Source organism: Cydia strobilella, chromosome 3, assembly GCF_947568885.1.
Source record: "Cydia strobilella chromosome 3, ilCydStro3.1, whole genome shotgun sequence".
Lineage (NCBI taxonomy): Eukaryota > Metazoa > Arthropoda > Insecta > Lepidoptera > Tortricidae > Cydia > Cydia strobilella.
In genome coordinates, this window is record NC_086043.1 from 12,628,861 (window position 1) to 12,648,240 (window position 19,380).

At 36.9% G+C, this 19,380-nt stretch overlaps 1 protein-coding gene across 1 annotated transcript in view; it reads left to right on the forward strand.

Moving 5' to 3' along the window:
- Positions 1-19,380, forward strand: part of LOC134755910 (lachesin-like) — a 173,169-nt gene that overhangs the window by 119,809 nt on the left and 33,980 nt on the right. The window lies entirely within an intron of this gene.

Here is a 19,380-nt window from a genome sequence, read left to right on the forward strand (position 1 = left end):
TCATTACTTTTCCATCTAGTGCAGAAAGTAAATTCATTGTTTTCATTGCCATCATTTGATCAGTAGCAGGTAGATATTCACTAGTATTCATTAGCGGTATTCATATATTGTAGGCAAATATAATTATAACCTCTAAGCGCATTTCATATTAATATATACAATTTCATTGCACAATTTCACTTCAAACTTGATACCTAACTGTTAATTCATCACAATATTCATTAATTCATCAATATACTATCCTTTTTTCGATTTAAACATCACAATCGCACGTGAACACGTTATTCAGTCAATTTTTATAGCGAACTGCAGTGTGCCGGGAGCGCGTAAACAAGGTAATTAAGCCATTGCATAATTTTATTGCACCTCAGATCTATAGTGCATAAAAGTTAAGCGCCTGAGAATTTCGCATAGCAAATTTTATCAAAGACAATTTATTTCATTTCAAATTAATTTTGAGTAGGGTCATACTTAGTTTACCTTAGTTCACAATGTCTTCGGAACAAGAGTTAAAGAAACTTTATTACAAGCGTGGGGTTATTAAAGGCAAACTTAATGCTTTTCAGAAGTTTGTTTCAAATGTAGCAGCCGAGCCGCAATTAAGTGATTTGCAGCTTGCCGAGTTACAGTTAAGATTTGACAATACAGTGCCTATATACGATGAATTTGATGCATTACAGACAGACATCGATATTTCGTCTGCGTCTGCAAGCGGAGGGGATATCGGAGAGGAGTGGGCTCTTTTCGAAAATACCTACTTCACAAGCCTGTCGTCTGCGCAAGTGCTGATTCAAAAGCATTCGAGGCGTAATTTTCCCGATAATAAGTTGGAGGTAAGCTCTGCTAATACCGTTGTCAAGGCACACAATTCAAACTTCATCAATTTACCAAAAATCAATTCACATGAAATACCGTCAGATTCAAAAATAAACGTCCCGAGTTTGTGGAAGTCAGATTCAATTCAGTTAGAACAAAACATTTGTGAGGAGCAGTCTTTAAAGACTGATCCTGATGATCATTTCAAATCTTCAATGCAGTTGAAGAAGTCGCCTGAGGTTCTAGGGGACTCATGTCAACATACTTCAGCTACGTCTCCCTCAGTGGAGCGTCATTCAGAAGCCAAGCAACATGGCTATATTACACACAAAGAGCTTGAGCATTCTAATAATTTATTACTGCGTAGGGCTCAAGGAGACTCCTTTCCGACACGGTATCCTCTGTTTCACGGTGGAGGTAAACTCATTTTTGTGGGGGGAAGACTGAGCAACTCGAGCTACGCTTACGACCTCAGACATTCAGTGTTGCTCAGTTCAACATCCAAACACAGTACGTTCAAAAAATGTATTGAGTCACAATATCCATTTCTTGAGGCTGGTGGCGATTATGCTGGTCCAGTTTTGATATTCAGTCAAAAAGGTAATCTTTATGCATTTGTGTGCCTTGCAACAGGAGCAGCGCCCCTCAAACTGGATTCAGATTCAAATAAACATGCGTTTATTGCAGCCTTGCGCCGATTCATTGCACGCCGCGATAAACCGCAGACAATATTGTCTGATAATGCATCGACGTCATCGGAGGTAACCGAAGACATCCAGTCTTCTTTCACGCTACCTTTGCACATAACATACGAAGGGATGTCTGCACTACTGATTCAAATTAAGGCAATTTCAAACTTAAGGCCGCTGACTTCAATGTCAGATGATCCAAATAGCTTTAGTCCCTTAATTCCTTCCCACTTCCTTATAGGGCGATCCACAATTTTCATATCTCACGCACAGATTGCTAACTCAAGGACTTCGCCAAATCAACGTTCGTGGCCCCATTCAACAGGAGAACTCCAGGAAGGCGTTCTGGTTGCCGTGCAGGACAAAACTGCCTCCTCTTCTGTTCTGGCAACTCGGTCGAGTCGTCCGAGGCATTCATGGCAGCGACGGCGTCGCAAGCGGATCAAGGATATACAGACAAAGAGAGGAGACTATCTGATGGGCATTCAAAAACATCCATCCTCTCCCTGTCGACACATAGTTGAAGTTCCCACACTTCAAGGCCGGGAGCATGTTCAGAAACGTTCAAAAATGGATTCATTTTTGATCCTTTTTCTTTAGCTTAATTTAATGTTTGCAATTAAAAATAATTCTAATTTCATGTAATAAAATAATCTCACAATTAACGTCATCCAAATTGTATATTTTTTAAATAAAATATTCATTGATATATATGTATGTATAAATACAATTATCATTCAAATCTATATGTTCAATATTTAACTATGGCAATTTTGTATTCAAAACTTTGACAGTTAGGGCTTTCAAAAACTCACCTTTCATTCTCTCGATTCCTAACGACAATTTCACTTTGCCACTTTTGTACTTCTTCGTAGTTTAGAAAGTAAACCAGCATTTAAAACTACAGTCCACTCTTATTTCACCACCTAAACAACACCTGAGACCAGCGAAAATTTTACAACGTTTACGAGTAAAACAATAAAAATCCTACAAATCCTTCTGAAATATTTCCTGAAACTTGTATAAGCTACTTCCTGAAATGTTCTTTCAATTAAATTAGTACCTACCTAAAACTTTTCAGTTGCTCCCTTAGTTAGAGTTTGCGACAAACTGGAACTTGGCCTAAATGTTGGTAGGAACTATCTTGTTAATTATGGTTTGCTCAGTGTTCGCTGAATAAAAATTAAAATCCCTGCCTATTGTACACATTTCCGATTGTTTGTTGACGTTTGATTTACTTTAAATCTTGTACGATTGATTTACTTTACGTATGCACATTTAAATCTCAATGAGGTTGCGATATAATATAATAATCTGGTAAAAGAGCGCACTGACATGAAGGCAACTCTGCTCAAAATTGCATATCATATCGTTGAGCGCATTGTTGTCAGGCCACGAGCCACGACTGCCACGAGTCATGTCGCGTCGCTAGGCGCCATGTATCGCAGCCGCGGTGCAGCCTCGCGCCGCGCCATGCCGTGCGAGGAAAGCCCGACGTCGCCGCACGGTATTGTGCCCCAAATGACACGTGAAAGGCGTTGAGAGCGTCGCGCTGCCGCCTTTACAAAAGGCTCGCAGATGCGCGTACCAGAAGATTTTAATGAGGCAACTCTGTGTGATTTTATCGCGTGTTCCGTAATGAGAAATAACCAAGCGCGTCCTCTTTGACTGTACCACCACAAAGCTATTAAAACATGATACAAGTGCTAATGCTAACATGACGTCATCTCTACGCCGCGAATTGAAACTACTTATTTAATGAGGTCCAGTGAGGTCGAGCTTTTCGTTTAAACTTCTTTTAATTTAATTTGTAACATTAATAAAAATACCATGTTGAGTTATAATCAATTTTAATCAAATGTCGTATTAAATTAACAAACTACCAGGCTTTCCGTGAAACCATATCGCTGATTAAATCGTTTTCATCGTATAAATGTAATATAAACAAATTAACCGACGAGTTATAAGCTACTGAAACCGGGTATACTGGCCAATTTTCATCAATGCAAATCACGTTGTCTACTCGTCAACCCAATTACCAAGAAGTGAATTTAAATAAAGATAAGTATCGCCCTCGAGGAGACAATGCTAATAGGACGTGGGGGCGTGATAATGGGCCGGAGCGGGGTTCGAAGCGCGGCGGCGGCGCACCGCGGCAGGTGCTTTAATTAGATCTCTCGACTTACGCGCCCGTGAGCCTCAAAACACTTGTTCAATTAGTGATCAGACTTAAGATACTCTATTATGCAAACGTTCAACCTCTTAAATACAGTAATAAACGTGTTTTACAGTGTTTTCTGTGTTCTAAATAAAGTAAATCATCTTTTATTTGGTTTGAAAGCTATTGTGTCTTTTAGCGCTCTGTATTAAATAGGTATTATTATTTTATTGACAGACGTTAGCAAATAAATCATAAATTACATATTCTATTCTAGTACATATATAAAAAACCGGCCAAGTGCGAGTCGGACTCGCGTTCCAAGGGTTCCGTACATTACTCAACTTTTAACAATGTATTTTTTTATGTGAAATGTCTTTAAAAACCCGCAGGGGTCGGATAAAAACTAAGTAATTAAGTCCGACTCACGCTTGACTGCACATTTCTAATAGGTTTTCCTGTCATCTATAGGTAAAGAACTATTTTGTGTATTTAATATTGTCTTCGGTTACCGCGATAGTTACTCATGAAATAAAACTATGAAAACGGATTATATCGCGTATATTGAATTTATAATACATCCCGACGTTTCGAACTCTTTACAGCGTTCGTGGTCAACGGGTGACTGAGGAAAAATTACAAAGTGCAAAAATACCCACATACTAAAATAATGAACAATCATAGACTACAAACTTTAAGGCTGGTTGTACATGTAACTTTGTAATTTTTCCTCAGTCACCCGTTGACCACGAACGCTGTAAAAAGTTCGAAACGTCGGGATGTATTATAAATTCAATATACGCGATATAATCCGTTTTCATAGTTTTATTTTATTTTGTGTATTTTTTTCAAAACTAGGCCCAGTAGTTTCGGAGATAAAGGGGGGATGGCCATTTTTTGGCTATTTCTTAAATAACTTCTAAACTATTTATTATAAAATTACAAAATATATATATTTAAGATTCTCACAATGAGCTCTTTCATTTGATATGTAACACGATATAGTTTGAAAAACGTGGCCCCCCATATTTAAAATTCATTTGTATACGTTATACATGTCCGTCTTTGGGTCACAAACTTACATATGTGTACCAAATTTCTATTTAATTGGTCCAGTAGTTTAGGAGAAAATAGACTGTGACAGACGGACAGACAGACAGACGCACGAGTGATCCTATAAGGGTTCCGTTTTTTTCCTTTTGAGGTACGGAACCCTAAAAGTAGGTAGGTACTTATTTTTTTCTAAACATTACACCGTACATTATTGTATTTTCGACACACTTGCTCAAAACGAAGTTTTTATTCCACCGATTTTTGGCTCATAATCCTAGATATTAAACACGCGTGCTCTTTCAGTGTATTATTCCACTCGTGCTTTTTCATTATATTGTCCGACTGAGTTAAGAAGGTAACTGATTGCTAATAATATGCATGGAAAGGGAGCCTTTTTTAATTGGTCGGACTGGCGGGCACCGGCGCGCCCGACCGCCTGTGCGGTGCGCGGCCCGGCCGGCCCGCTCGGCTCGCCGCCCGCGGCCGGGGCGAGGGGCAGCCGGCAGTATGACAGATGCATCACACAATACTAACTGTTTTAACTATTAAAATTTGATTAATATGAGTATCTTTTTTTTCTCGCAAGTGTGTTGAAAAACGTCGTATGAAACGCGTGTGCATTGGTCATTACACACATCGGCTTTCTTATTGCGCGCTCGCTTACAGCTCGCGCGCACAATATCGCCTCCTGTGTAATAACCAACTTAGCACACTTGTATCATAATGTACTATTACAGTACATCTGGTGCTACATTACAACACCGGTGTATAATAAGCACATTACGTAACTACGTCAAAAATTTAAAGGGCCATATGTACTGTAAAACTTTGTGGGTACGATACACGTGCGAATAGGTAAATTTCCTCCACTTTTTGCGAATTTTCTATTTTTTTCGCACTTGTATCGTAAATTACTATTACGTCATCATCATAGCTACGCAGATTGTCCGCAGTAAGAACTGTTAATAAATATCATGCCTTTCGATCACATAATATCATCATGTTATAGGTACAGAAACTATCCCTAACATCTCCACGAAATAAGAATCGTTAGTCAGCAGTGGCGTTTCTATTGAGCAGTGCGAGGAGATTGAAGGGGTGTTCCGGTGTCGCTCGACTCGCTCGTAACCATCGGTGACAAGCGATAAGAGGGCCTGTCGACGCCGCTTCCGAGCTGACCGGAATTACCGCCCGCCCAACTTTATATTACATTTTTATACCTATGCTTCTGGATATTTTCAACTTGTTTACACCACTATAAAATTGCATACAATAGTATCATATTTATACCTGCTTTATTGACGAGGTTGGTACATTCACAAGTGATAATATAACTATAACATTGACAAGCAATGAATTTGATCTACACATACATTCTCAATTGTTTAATTATAAAATGCAGTAGGTTCTTTACAGTATTTTTATAGATACAAAACATTATAACCTACCTACATATTTTTTCCCACAATCCGTCTACTAAAGGAATATGTTACTTTATTTCTATTTTCCGTATTCACTCAGGGTTTATGTATCTCGAATAGTCACGTCCCCGTCCCGTCCCGGCGAAGGGTGAAGCATACAAATAAGTGAAAGTCCGAAACCGCCCAAACACCCGACGCCATGTTCTTTATCTACGGATCTCTTAAAAGAATTTGATCATATATGGGAATATTACAAGCAACAGCTGTGACAAGGGACGTCGTATAAACTTAAATGTTTACTACAAACCACTTTGCCAATATCGCCGTGACTTCATTCATAAAATCTGAAGGTAGGTAGGTAGAACTTAATTGTACACGGTAATTGAGTGATCCATCATTAATATGTATGTTAATTATTTTGTTTATTTGTAGATTTTTATTAAACTAGCGACCCGCCCCGGTTTCGCACGGGTAGTTCAACCAATTTACACAAATCCTCAACAAATTATACACTTAAACCTTCCTCAAGAATCAGCACTCTATTCATAGGTGAAATCAGCTTGAAAATCTTCTCTCTTGTTTGTTTGTGCTTACGAATAAAATTTTATTCTATTCTATTCTTATTCTAAAATCCGTTCAGTAGTTTTTGAGTTTATCGCGAACAGTCTGTATGTAAGACATACAAACAGACGCGGCGGGGGACTTTGTTTTATCTTCTATCTATATATATAAACGTAAAAGTCCTGACTAACTGACTGACTGACTGACTCACTTAAATCAACGCCCAGCCCAAACCGTTGGACCTAAAGAGCTGAATTTTTCACAATAGATAGCTTTTATGACGTTAGTATCCACTAACAAGGGGTTTTTCAAAATTCATCCCCTAAGGTGGTGAAAAAGGGGTTGAAAGTTTGTATGGAGATCATAATTTTTTTTGAGTGCGGGACTTGAAACTTCGTATGAAGGCATATTATTAAAATACAAGAAAAGTGATTTCAGCGTTTTTAAAAATTCATCTCCTATATGGGCCAAAAAAGGGTGGAGAGTTTGAATCCATTCCAAATACTAGAAAGGCATAATAGCCGATTACAAAGAAAAAGTAAAATTGACGTTTTTGGAAATTCAACCCCTCAGGGGGTTTAAATGGGGATGAAAGTTTGTCTTGGGGTTCAAATTTTATAATATAAATGTTTATTAATTATAACAAAAAACAAGAAAACTCATTTCAGCGTTTTTAAAAATTCATCCCCCAAGGTGGTGAAAAAGGGGTTGAAAGTTTGTATGGAGATCAAATATTTTTGTGAGTATGGGACTTGAATCTTTGTATAAAGGCATATTATTATTAGAATACAAGAAAAATAATTTCAGCGTTTTTAAAAATTCATTCCTTAAAAGGGTTAAAAAGGGGTTGAAAGTGTGTATAGGGTCCAAATTATATTTTAAGCTAAGAGTTTGAAACTTCGTAAAAAGGTATTTCATTAAAAGAGAAGAAAGCTAATTTCAGCGTTTTTGAAAATTCATCCCTTAAGGTGGTGAAAAAGGGGAAGAAAGTTTGTATGGAGGTCAAACATTTTTTTAAGTGCGCGACTTGAATCTTTGCATAAAGGCATGTTATTAGAAAACAAGAAAAGTGATTTCAGCGTTTTTAAAAATTCATCCCCTAAAGTGGTTAAAAAGGGGTTGAAACCTAAAGTGGTTAAAAAGGGGTTGAAAGTTTGTCGTGGTCCTAATTTTATCTTAAGCTAGGTACCTGAAACTTCATAGAAAGATATACAATTTAAAGAAAAAAAAACTTGTTTCAGCATTATTGAAATCCCCCAAGGTGGTAAAAATGGGGTCGAAAGTTTGTATGGAGATCAAATATTTTTTTGAGTGCGGGAATTGAATCTTTGTATAAATACAAGAAAAGTAATTAAAGCGTTTTTAAATATTCATCCCCTAAAAGGGTTAAAAAGGGGTTCAAAGTGAATCTATTACAAATGCTTTGACACTTCTTAGAAAGGCATTGTATAAGATTCCAAAAAAGTTATTTTAACGTTCTTAAAAATTCAACCCCTAAAGGGGTTAAAAAGGGGATGTAAGTTTATATGTGGTACAAATTTTCTTTTAAGCTAGGAACTTGAAACTTGGTAAAAAGGGCATTAAAATAGACGAAAATTGATTACTTACACCGTTTTTGAAAAGTTTGTATTAATAGTTTCGGGAGCGAATATTTTTTTAAATAGTGGACTTGTAAATCTTCTAAGAGGGTCGAGAGGGATTATATCGGGAACAATTTTTAACCGACTTCAAGATTTCAAAAGGAGGAGGTTATCAATTCGGTTGTTTTTTTTTTTTTTTAATGTTTGTTACTCCATAACTCCGTCATTTCTGGACCGATTTTGAAAATTCTTTTTTTGATTGTAAGTATATACATACAGATTGGTCCCGTTTTTGTCAAAACGCAGTTCTGATGATGGGATCCATGAGGAATCGAGGGAACTCCTCAAATGTTAAAGGCTTACATATAGTGATTTTAGTATTTTCATCAACAAATCAACTTACATTTAAAAAAGTGACATTTGATGAAGTGGAACTGCTGATGATGATCAGAACGGAACTCTTCAATGACGCATAGTTCACGTTTGGCGATTTGTCCTCTTCGTTATGTCTGTTAAGCAAGTTAGGTTTTCAAGAAACATTTTGGTCAAGCTCGAGTTCTGATGATGGGATCCATGAGGAATCGAGGGAACTCCTCAAATGTGAAAGGCAGACATAAAGTGATTTTTGTATTTTTATCAACAAATCCAGCATTTCCATTTTAAAAAGTGACATTTGATGAAGTGGAACTGCTGATGATGATCAGAATGGAACTCTTTAATGACGCATAGTTTACGTTTGGCGATTTGTCCTCTTCTTTATGTTTGTTAAGCAACTTAAGTTTTTAAGGCATATTTTTGTCAAGCTCGAGTTCTGATGATGAGACCCATGAGGAACCGAGGGAACTCCTCAAATGTGAAATGCATACATATTGTGATTTTTGTATTTTCATCAACAAATCCAGCATTTACATTTAAAAAAGTGACATTTGATTAAGTGGACCTGCTGATGATGATCAGAATGGAACTCTTCAATGACACATAGTTCATGTTTGGCGATTTGTTCTCTTCCTTATGGACCCAGACCCAAACTTGGACCCGGACTCGGACCCGGACCCGGGTCTGGACATGGACCCCAACTCGGATCCGGACCCGGACAGAACTCTGACCCAAACTTGGACCCGGACAGCCGGACACGGACCCGGACTCGGATCCGGACCCAGACCCGGACCCGGAAATGCTACTAGAAAAGTGGGTTAGGTTAGGTTAGAACTGTGACCCTTCCAGAAACGAAATGCTATCAGAAAAGTAGGTTAGGTTAGGTTAGAACTGCGACCCTTACAAAAACGAAATGCTACTAGAAAAGTGGGTGGTTTTACCTCCTTTTCTACATTATTAGGCAATAATATAATAATTAGGCAATTAGGCAAAATTAGTCAAAAGATGGATTAGGATAATTACGCAAAATATGCTGTCTATTTCATTTCATTGTCTGGAATCTAAGAGTGCACCATCAACAATAAGTAAACTTTCAGCGGCATCCCCCATTGAAGTCGGTTTTTTTTCCTAAAAATTATTTTCAGTTAGGGTCTTGAAACTTCGTAGTTTGTGAAAGACAAATTTCATGCGTTGTATAATTATTAACAAATGATTAACCGTCCCTACTGATATCTTTTGCTGCATAATGTTCTATATTATGCTCATGTAGAATATATAACCACCAACATACAAATCCACGCGTACGAAGTCGCGGACAACAGCTAAGTCCAAAGTTTGTATGGGGTTCAAGATTTATTTTAAGCTAGCGATTTGAAACTTCGTTAAAAGATATATTATTAAAATACAAGAAAACTAATTTCAGCGTTTTTGATAATTCATCCCCTAAGGTGGTGAAAAGGGGGTTGAAAGTTTGTATGGAGATCAAACATTTTATTGAGTGCGGGACTGGAATCTTTGTATAAAGGTATATAATTAGCATAGAAGAAAAGTAATTTCAGCGATTTTAAAAATTCACCCCTTAAAGGGGTTGAAAAGGGTTTGAAAGTTTGTATAGGGTTCAAATTTTATTCTAAGCTAGGAATTAGAAACTTCGTAAAACGGTATATCATTAAAAGAGTAGAAAACTGATTTTAGCGTTTTTTAAAATTCATCCCCCAAGGTGATAAAAAAGGGGGCTGAAAGTTTGTATGGAGATAAAAAAATTCTTTGAGTGCGGGACTTGAATCTTTGTATAAAGGTATATTATTAGAATACAAGAAAAGTATTTCAGCGTTTTTAAAAATTCATCCCGTCAAGTGGTTAAAAAGGGGTAGAAAATTTGTAGTAGTGTAGGGGTCCTAATTGTATTTTAAGCTAGGTACTTGAAACTTCGTAGAAAGATATTTAATAAGGGAAGAAAACTTATTTCAGCATTTTTGAAAATTCATTCCCCAAGGTGGTAAAAAAGAGGTTGAACGTTTGTATGGAGATCAAACCTTTTTTTGAGTACAGGATTTCAGTCTTTTAGGCTAAGCAATAAGAAGGTATAGAGGGAAATGCAAGGAACACAATTTTTAACTTCGTAGCTTTGTTTGGACTAGTTAGGAGATAAACATATCAAAAAGTCCCCGGCCGTAACCCTGGTGCTGGGAGGGAGAGGGGGGTTTGAAGGTTCTATTTTTCGATTTTTCGATTATATCTCGGAAACTATGCGTCTGAGCGACTTGGCCACTTATACAAAATAAAAAGAGATTTAATTTGTTACAAGTTTTATTCAGTCAAGTTTTTCGATATCTTGTATAGTTTTTGAGATATCCGCTCTTGAAGGTTTATTTAGGGCTCTCATTTTTATCTTGATTATTTACATCAGTAAAGCTGCTAGGCCGAGTTTGGTAACGTTTTCGTATAAATCGGGGGTGCTGAATTCATTTATGGTATCAACATTGACACCATTCATAAGTAAACCCCCCTTTGTTTAAATATTCATCCCCTAAAAGTGTTAAAAATTGGTTGAAAGTTTGAATCCATTACAAATGCTTATTGAAACTTCTTAGAAAGGCATTGTATAATATTACAAAAAAAGTTATTTCAACGTTCTTAATAATTCTACCCCTAAGGGTGTTAAAAAGGGGATGTAAGTTTATATGTAGTAAAAGTTTTCGTTTAAGCTAGGAACATGAAACTTGGTAAAAGGGCATTATATTAAAAAAATAGTATTGTCTTCGGTTACCGCGATAGTTACTCATAAAATAAAACTATGAAAACGGATTATATCGCGTATATTGAATTTATAATACATCCCGACGTTTCGAACCCTTTGCAGCGTTCGTGGGCAACGGGTGTCACTTTCATTAAAAAAATAGACGAAAACTGATTGCACCGTGTTTGAAAAGTTTGTATTAATAAAGTTTGCATCTGGAGCAAATTTTTTTTTAAATAGTGGATTTGAAAATCTAAGTGTCGAGAGGGATCATAGCGAGAACAATTTTTTCAGTTAGGGGCTTGAAACTTCATACTTTGTGAAAGACAAATTTCATGCGCTGTATAATTATTAACAAATGATTTACCGTCCCTATTGATATCTTTTGCTGCATACATTACGCATTTGCTTTTGATACATTATGCATAATGTTCTATGCTCATTTAAAATATATAACCACCAACATACAAATCCACGCGTACGAAGTCGCGGGCAACAGCTAGTATAATATATATTGATATATGAAAACCAGTCACTGTTTACACTGGTGTTCTGCGCCATCTATCGTAGACACGGCTGATCGCATGAAAAATGAGATATAACTTGTAGTAAATTTTATGCTCTTAAATTTTTACCTAGATGTAAACATCATTGGAGCTACAAAAATCTTGATATTTGCGAAAAACTAATTTCTGGGCGTTTTCTAAAATAAATATTGAAAACCTGATCCTCACAGATCCTGGTGTCTTTGGGTTCTTTCAGCTCAGAATCACTAGCATATTCAATCCTGGTGATATAAAAAAGGCCCAAATTTTTTTGTAAAAATTGTACATTCCACTACGTCACGCAGATACAAGTGAAAAAAAAATTCACACTATAACGTGACGGAACGGAATAGACATTTTGAGACATCTGTTTTAATAGCAGGATGGAGAATGCTGTCGATTCTGAGTAAAATGAGCCCAAGAATGTCCAGATTTGAAATAAACAGGTTTTCAATTTTATTTTAGAAAACGCCATTCTGTGACATTTAATCTTGAATTACTTCCGATGCGCACACGAGACTTAATTTTTGAGGAAACACTTTAGAACGCCATAATGAAGGTGTATACGAGTTTGTAGCTTATTATCTCATTCCTAGGTGAGACCCTTAATTTGACTGGAGTATGTGTCTAAGTGAAGTTTTGTTGGACCTTTTATGTTTAGTTGTGTTTAAAGGAATCGAATGCGCTAACCGGTTCAAAATGAGATGACGAGAAATACTGTAAGTTTCCAATTTTCACTTAGGTAAATACATGTGTAATAATAAGAGTACAGTCGGTGTTAAACTTGTACCAGAAATTAATTACTTGGCCAAAAACATGATTAGTAAAATAATTTGTTAAAATATGTATTGTTGTATTTCAAAATACGTAATAGACAAGAATCGAATTATACCTTATATCAACTTATATACAAAATCTTAAAAAATAATCTAGTTATATTTAAGAAATCCGCAACACAGGCTTCGTCCGGTGGCTTTTCCATTAAAATATTAAAACCTGGCAAAAGCATTGATTTTCAAATTTAAAACTCTAAAACACATTTATCGTAAATGTCAGAGTGCATATTAAATCAGTAACGTTTGGAATTTTTCCAATGGCTTTTTTATTTCAGTTGAAAAACAAATAAATTACTAAGAGAGCATGGCCCGCGGCAGCGAGCATTGGGAAAAAACCTCTTACTGTGATACTAATTGATTAGTTTCCAATAGCTGTGCCACCGGCTAGTATAAAGCAAACATTCGTGAATGCTCAGATACAAAACTTTCTAGCACTTAAATATGTGGGATACTCGTATGTTGCTGAACTTGCATATATTATAACCGCTGTTGCTAATATTAGGTACAGTCAGCTGCAGAGAAAAGGTACCCCACGTCCATACAAATTTACAGAATTTTGTATGCAGGGGGGGTGCCTTTTCTCTGGTAGTTCAATTAGGCTAAGAGCTAGACTCAAATTAGTCAGATTTGTGCAAAAGGTGAGATTTTTTCGATAGCGAATGTATGAGAATTGTAAGGGGGAAATTCAAAGGGCTATTGGGGGTAACGGCACTACTTTTCAGCCCGGCAACATCGGGTTTCTAGGAGCTTATATAGGAACCCCCTACAAGGATCAGAAGTCAAACTGCGGTGTGCTATTTTTGCAAACGGAACTTCACTGAGAGCCCGGTCTAAATAGAAGAAGGATAGTGTGAGAATATGACTGGGTATCACACTCTGCTTTGGAAACCCCCAATTAAAATTTCCACGTTCCTCCCTTGAACTACCGGTTGAATTACCGTCTGATTACGGTAGTAGTTAATCTACATTGTCTATTATTATTATTATTGCTTAATAGACATTTACATAATTCATTGCAATCATTGCATATATTTATAACTAGCTGTGCCCGCGGCTTCGCCTGCGTGGAATTCGGTCTGTGTCAGTAAGCGGCTAATTCACCCCTAATTTATCTCAATGTCCCCTGGAGACGGAACTTAAAGTAAAGTTGACAGATGGATACGCTAGAGGACTGTAGTCCAGATAAAATATTTTACAATTAGGTACCTACCACCAAAGATAGATATTACTCCGTAATAGATGGATACAGTCTAAGGAAAAAACGTGCCTCGAAAATCACGAAAATTTTATTCTCGATCAGAGGTCGCTACTACCTTTTGCCTACTCTCGTATAGAGGGCGTTGACGGTTTCGTTTGCTATTATTTAACAATTTTAACGCATATCAGTGAAAGAACATGGGACAAAATAATAAAAAATAATTAATGCAAATAAAAAAAATCATTTATCCATATTTAAATACACTTTATCGTATTTTTATAAATCTTCATTTTTAGTTTTAAAGTGTGTCGATAGATGGCAGTGAATTTACTGTGGTTACAAAATTTACTACGAGAAAGATTCGATTTTTTTCGGGAAGGCATGGTAACGCGTAAAAGTCCCAAATCGTTTGACATTTACTGAAAAAAGTTTTTTTTTTAAGTACCCACCTTCGTGACCATTATTAAGAGGAAAGGGCACGGCCGCTTCTCCATGCAAACGCAGTCTCCATTTTTTGGATAAAAACTACCCTATGTTCTTCCACGGGACTCAAACTATCTCTATACCAAATTTTATCTAAATCGGTTTAGCGGTTTAAGCGTAAAGAGAAATTAAAAAAAGTTTTTTTCATATTTTTTGTGTTTTCACTCGGGAATGGTGTCATTTTGATATCATAAATAAATTCGGCATACCCGATTTATACAAAAACGATACCTAACTTAGCCTAGTAGCTAAAATGATATAGTTATCAAGATAAAGTTTTTAACCCCTTTTTCACCACCATGGGGGATGAATTTTTAAAAACGCTGAAATAATTTTCTTGCTTTTTAATATAATAACGTTTTGCAAAGTTTTAAGTTCCTAGCTTAAAATAAAATTTGCACCCCAAGACAAACTTTCATCCCCCTTTCATCCCCCTGAGGTGTTAAATTTCCAAAAACGTCAAAATAAGTTTTTTGTAATCGTCTAAGAAGTTTCAAAGCATTTGTAATGGATTCAAACTTTCAACCCCCTTTTAACCCTGTTAGGGGACGAATTCTTGAAAACGCTAAAATCGCTTTTCCTGTATTATAATAATATGCCCATTATACAAAGTTTCAAGTAACGCACTCAAAAAAAAAATTGATCTTAATACAAACTTTTAACCTCTATTTCACCTCCTTAGGGGATGAATTTTCAAAAACGCTGAAATTAGTTTTCTTGTATTTTAATAATATATCTTCTTACGAAGTTTCAAATTGCTAGCTTAAAATAAATCTTGACCCCCATACAAACTTTCATCCCCTTTTTAACCCCCTTAGGGGTAAAATTTCTCAAATTTTTATAGCCTATAACCTGGCCGTGGATTTTTTCGCCAGATTAGTAAAGTTTGCATCAAAATCCGTTCAGCCGTTTTCATTAGTTGCGCGGTCAAATAAACAGACAAACAGATAAACAGACAAACAGATAAACAGACAAAAATTCTAAAAACTGTTGGAATGTGTTCTGTTATCGATTCTAAGTATCCCCAGCCAATATTTTTTCGAATATCTTCCATGTACAGACTTTCGACCCTCTTCCGCTTTATTATATGTATAGATAATATAATCCAAAAACTATAAAATCGTTATAGGCATGGCGGACATAATACGATCTCCAGGGCAAAACCAAATTAAAATGATTTATTGCGCTGAGTTTTGGAAGAATGGAAGGCCAGTCTCAGGGGATGGCACGTTATTTGTCTACCCTGCATCATTGGCATTATAACGGGGTGTCTGTGTAGCCACAATCAATTTGGTGGTATGCGTCGGCTGTCAATTTGCGGCGGGCCCCGGTCGGAGCGTGCCCACGCCGCGCCGCGCGCTGCGGTCCCGTCCGCGCCTGATTACTTCCGAGTGACCGCCTTTGATTTGCATAAGGGCCAGCTTTAATATGAGATTATTCTCGAGTTAGGAACATCGGACTCGGTCCCATTCATTATTAGTTTTGGAATATTTAGTCGACCCAATTCCAGGCGTAATTAATAGAATTGCTGGATGTATTCGACACCCTGACAAATTCCGATAAGACTTTTACGATAATAAAACTAATAAAGTACTTTTATACCCGAGACGTTCGTGGATCTGCAAGAAATGGTACAATTGGTACATATAGCCGTACATGCAAATAATGTTATATAGTCGGTGCAGAGTAGGTACAGTCTTAAAACACTGCCCTCTGACTGCCCAAGTACCCACCCTATCCTACAATTTAATTTGTTCATATATAGATATTTAAACCTAACCTACATTACATGTAAGCTATAAACAAACCGCAGCTCATGAAATATTGGTAATAGTTTTAATTCCGCTATCGGTACTAGGGATTTAATTTAGCTTTAATACACCGTTTTGCAGAGAACTGTTATATTTTATTGTATAACAACTCTTGGATTCAAGAAATTAACGAATAAAATAAATCAATGGTAGCCATGTCCATGTCACATTGTTATGTTGACGACTCGAATACCTAATCCCCACTGAAAACATAATTTAACTTATTTGAACATACGTCACAAACATTAGTTTCCAATAACATCCGATGCGGTACAAATGAACAAGGATAGATAATACGTAGCCTTGGCAATAATCTCGCAAGCAGGAGGCGTGCGGTGAGCGTGCGGCGCGCGGGTACTAAGGGGTTAATTAAGAAGCCACAGACGACGGTAGCGGCGAAATGGTTAATCCCTTTGTCGTAGTCGGTAAGGCGATATTTTTCGTGGCAGAATTAGGTAAACATAGCGGTATTTACTTTCTTCGAAATACACTGTTGTTTTCGTAATGTGTTATTAAAATAACAATGCGGTTTTAACATTACATAAATGTCGTGATTATGTTAAAACGCTTGTCTATTGGAGTAAGTCATACCTAAATGACAGGACAAATTTCCTTATGCTGTATGTAAAAAAAGGTACTTCAGGTACTTGTATGAGTTGTATGAGTTGTATGAGTGTAAGATGATGATGATGATGTTCTCCCAGACGTATCCGTCGACGGCGACATCCTGACAAATTAAATAAAAAGGGCCTTAACTATGACCCATATGACCCATATTGACAATAAGGTAAAAATCAAGTAAAATACATATTTGTATTAATAATAGTCCGACAAGAAATTTATGTCGCACTATATGTGCGCACTAAATGTTAGTCAATTGTTTTAATTGTAGGTTGTCGTTAGCTTGTCGCTTTCTTAAACAAATTATTAAGTTTATTTTTATATAAAATAAGAAAACAGCCAAATTTAAATGAATGTATCTACCTATACTGATTTAAACTAACACGATTTTCACTCATAATTTTAAAACTAACACGGAACTTAATATGGACTTAATCGCGTACAAACTTACGTTTATTTATGGCCTGACGTTTCGAACGTGACGTTACGTTCGTGGTCACAGCCAGACTGGCGACTGGGTGTTAGTTTTAATATTATGTATCTACCTAGCTAGAATAAGAATAAGATACAGAAACTGACGGATAAATGTTTTGTTTTGTGCATTAAATATGTCGTGAGTTTCTACTTTAGCTGCTTGTAAAATCCACCGGACTAATTTCATCAAACAAATTAGTAAATTACATACCTAATTTAAATGAACACAGATATCAGATGAGAAAACGCATACGCTGCTAATGGGGTGCGTAGGGGATGGTAATGCGCGATCTACATCGGTTGAGTCAGGAGCAGCGGAGTAGAAAATGGAGCGTCGTGCTTAGAGCTAATACGATCAGGTGAGCAAACACAAAACGCAGCTTTCATCTTCAGTCAGGTATCTCTCGCTCACCGCGCGCCCTACGTACATACTTAGTGTAGACACTAAGCAAACTTAGAGAAATACGCTACATCGGTTGGAATGGTATTAATTATAATTTATACCTATCGAATTTAATCAGGTAGGAAATTTACGAAATCTAGAGACGAAAACAAATAGAATCAAAATCACTTCCTTCGATAAATTTATTGTAGCCTGTTTGAGGCAGACGGTGATATGTAAACAAGCGGGAAGAGGCTGAGTAAGTTTATTCTCCAAACAAGACAGTCGGTGCGCGTTGTCACCGCACCGGAGAAGCTCGCAGCCGGCGCAGCTCCCGCTTTACCCGACTCGACTCACTGAATGACAAATGTTTACATTCAACCCCTGGACAACTCTTCCTTTACGACACTAAACCGTTTGCCTTATCGCGCCACCTCTTTTATCTTTTTTTGTTGGATTTGACACCCTTTTGTGTCAATAAAACGGCCATAAACGCCCCAGTTAGATTTCCAAAATTTTTGCGGGTTTAACCGAGACAGGAATCACCGTAAAGCCCTCTTATTGAACCTTTATTGCCTCGTTCGGTTGGTTCGTAAAAGTGAGAAAGAAACAGAGAGCGCCAATTTGGCAAGCAAAAGACAAACGCATTTAAAATGGGCAGAGCAGAGCAGCATCCATCTATCTTGGAGCTTGATAAACGACGACATTACTCCTTATCGCCCACTCAATTTGTTTAAAAGCGTTCTGCTTTTATAATTTTAGAATTACAAATCGTATCCTTTGACACAAAAATGTACTCATAACTATGGGTGTCACGCTGTCAACTTTTGATAGACGGCAAAGGCATTTTACTACCTAATTTTTATTCCTTACAGTTTGGCCTCACCACGTACGAGTATAACAATCGTAAGTGTTATCCTAAAAATCATTGAGGGCCAGCACTTGCACCAGCCCACTAACCCAGGGTTAACCGGTTAAACCTGGAGTTACTGTGGTACAATTTGACACTGGGTTAACGGTTTAACCGGTTAATCCCGGGTTAGTGGGATGGTGCAAGTTGCGCTTAGTAGTTTACCGTTTACTCGCTCAATAAATTCCAAGTTCAAACTGGTTTTTCGATGTCACTTAGAGTACAGGTGTTGTGCGTGGTGGGGCAGTGTATATGAAAACATCAGACAGTGTCCAGACAGAAACAGGGTGTATTTTGAATTAGTGTAATTAGGCTTACTGTGAGACAACATTGATAATCAGAATTGTAATTCTAGAGTAATGTAACGGTTGTGTATTGTACCTATTAATTTTTATTATAAAGTTTCGTGTGTTTTCATGGTTCTCTCTCTCCTTTTTTTAAATATTTTCACAAAATACTGATTACCTACCGATTTAGTTTGATTTGTTATGAGGTTGTCATATAAGTTGTATTTATTTATATAAAAATATATTTTGCAACGCAATTCATCAAGAAAATAGACAGTGACACCTCCCATTTCACGATGCCACAACGTTGCAGCGGTAAAAGGCTACTTCGGCTGCAGCCAAACGTCACCTTTAACCGTGACGTTTTGGTCAACCGCATTATCATCAAGACATAGTGATGGATGACGTATTTAAAATTTAGGTACCTTCACACTGACAAT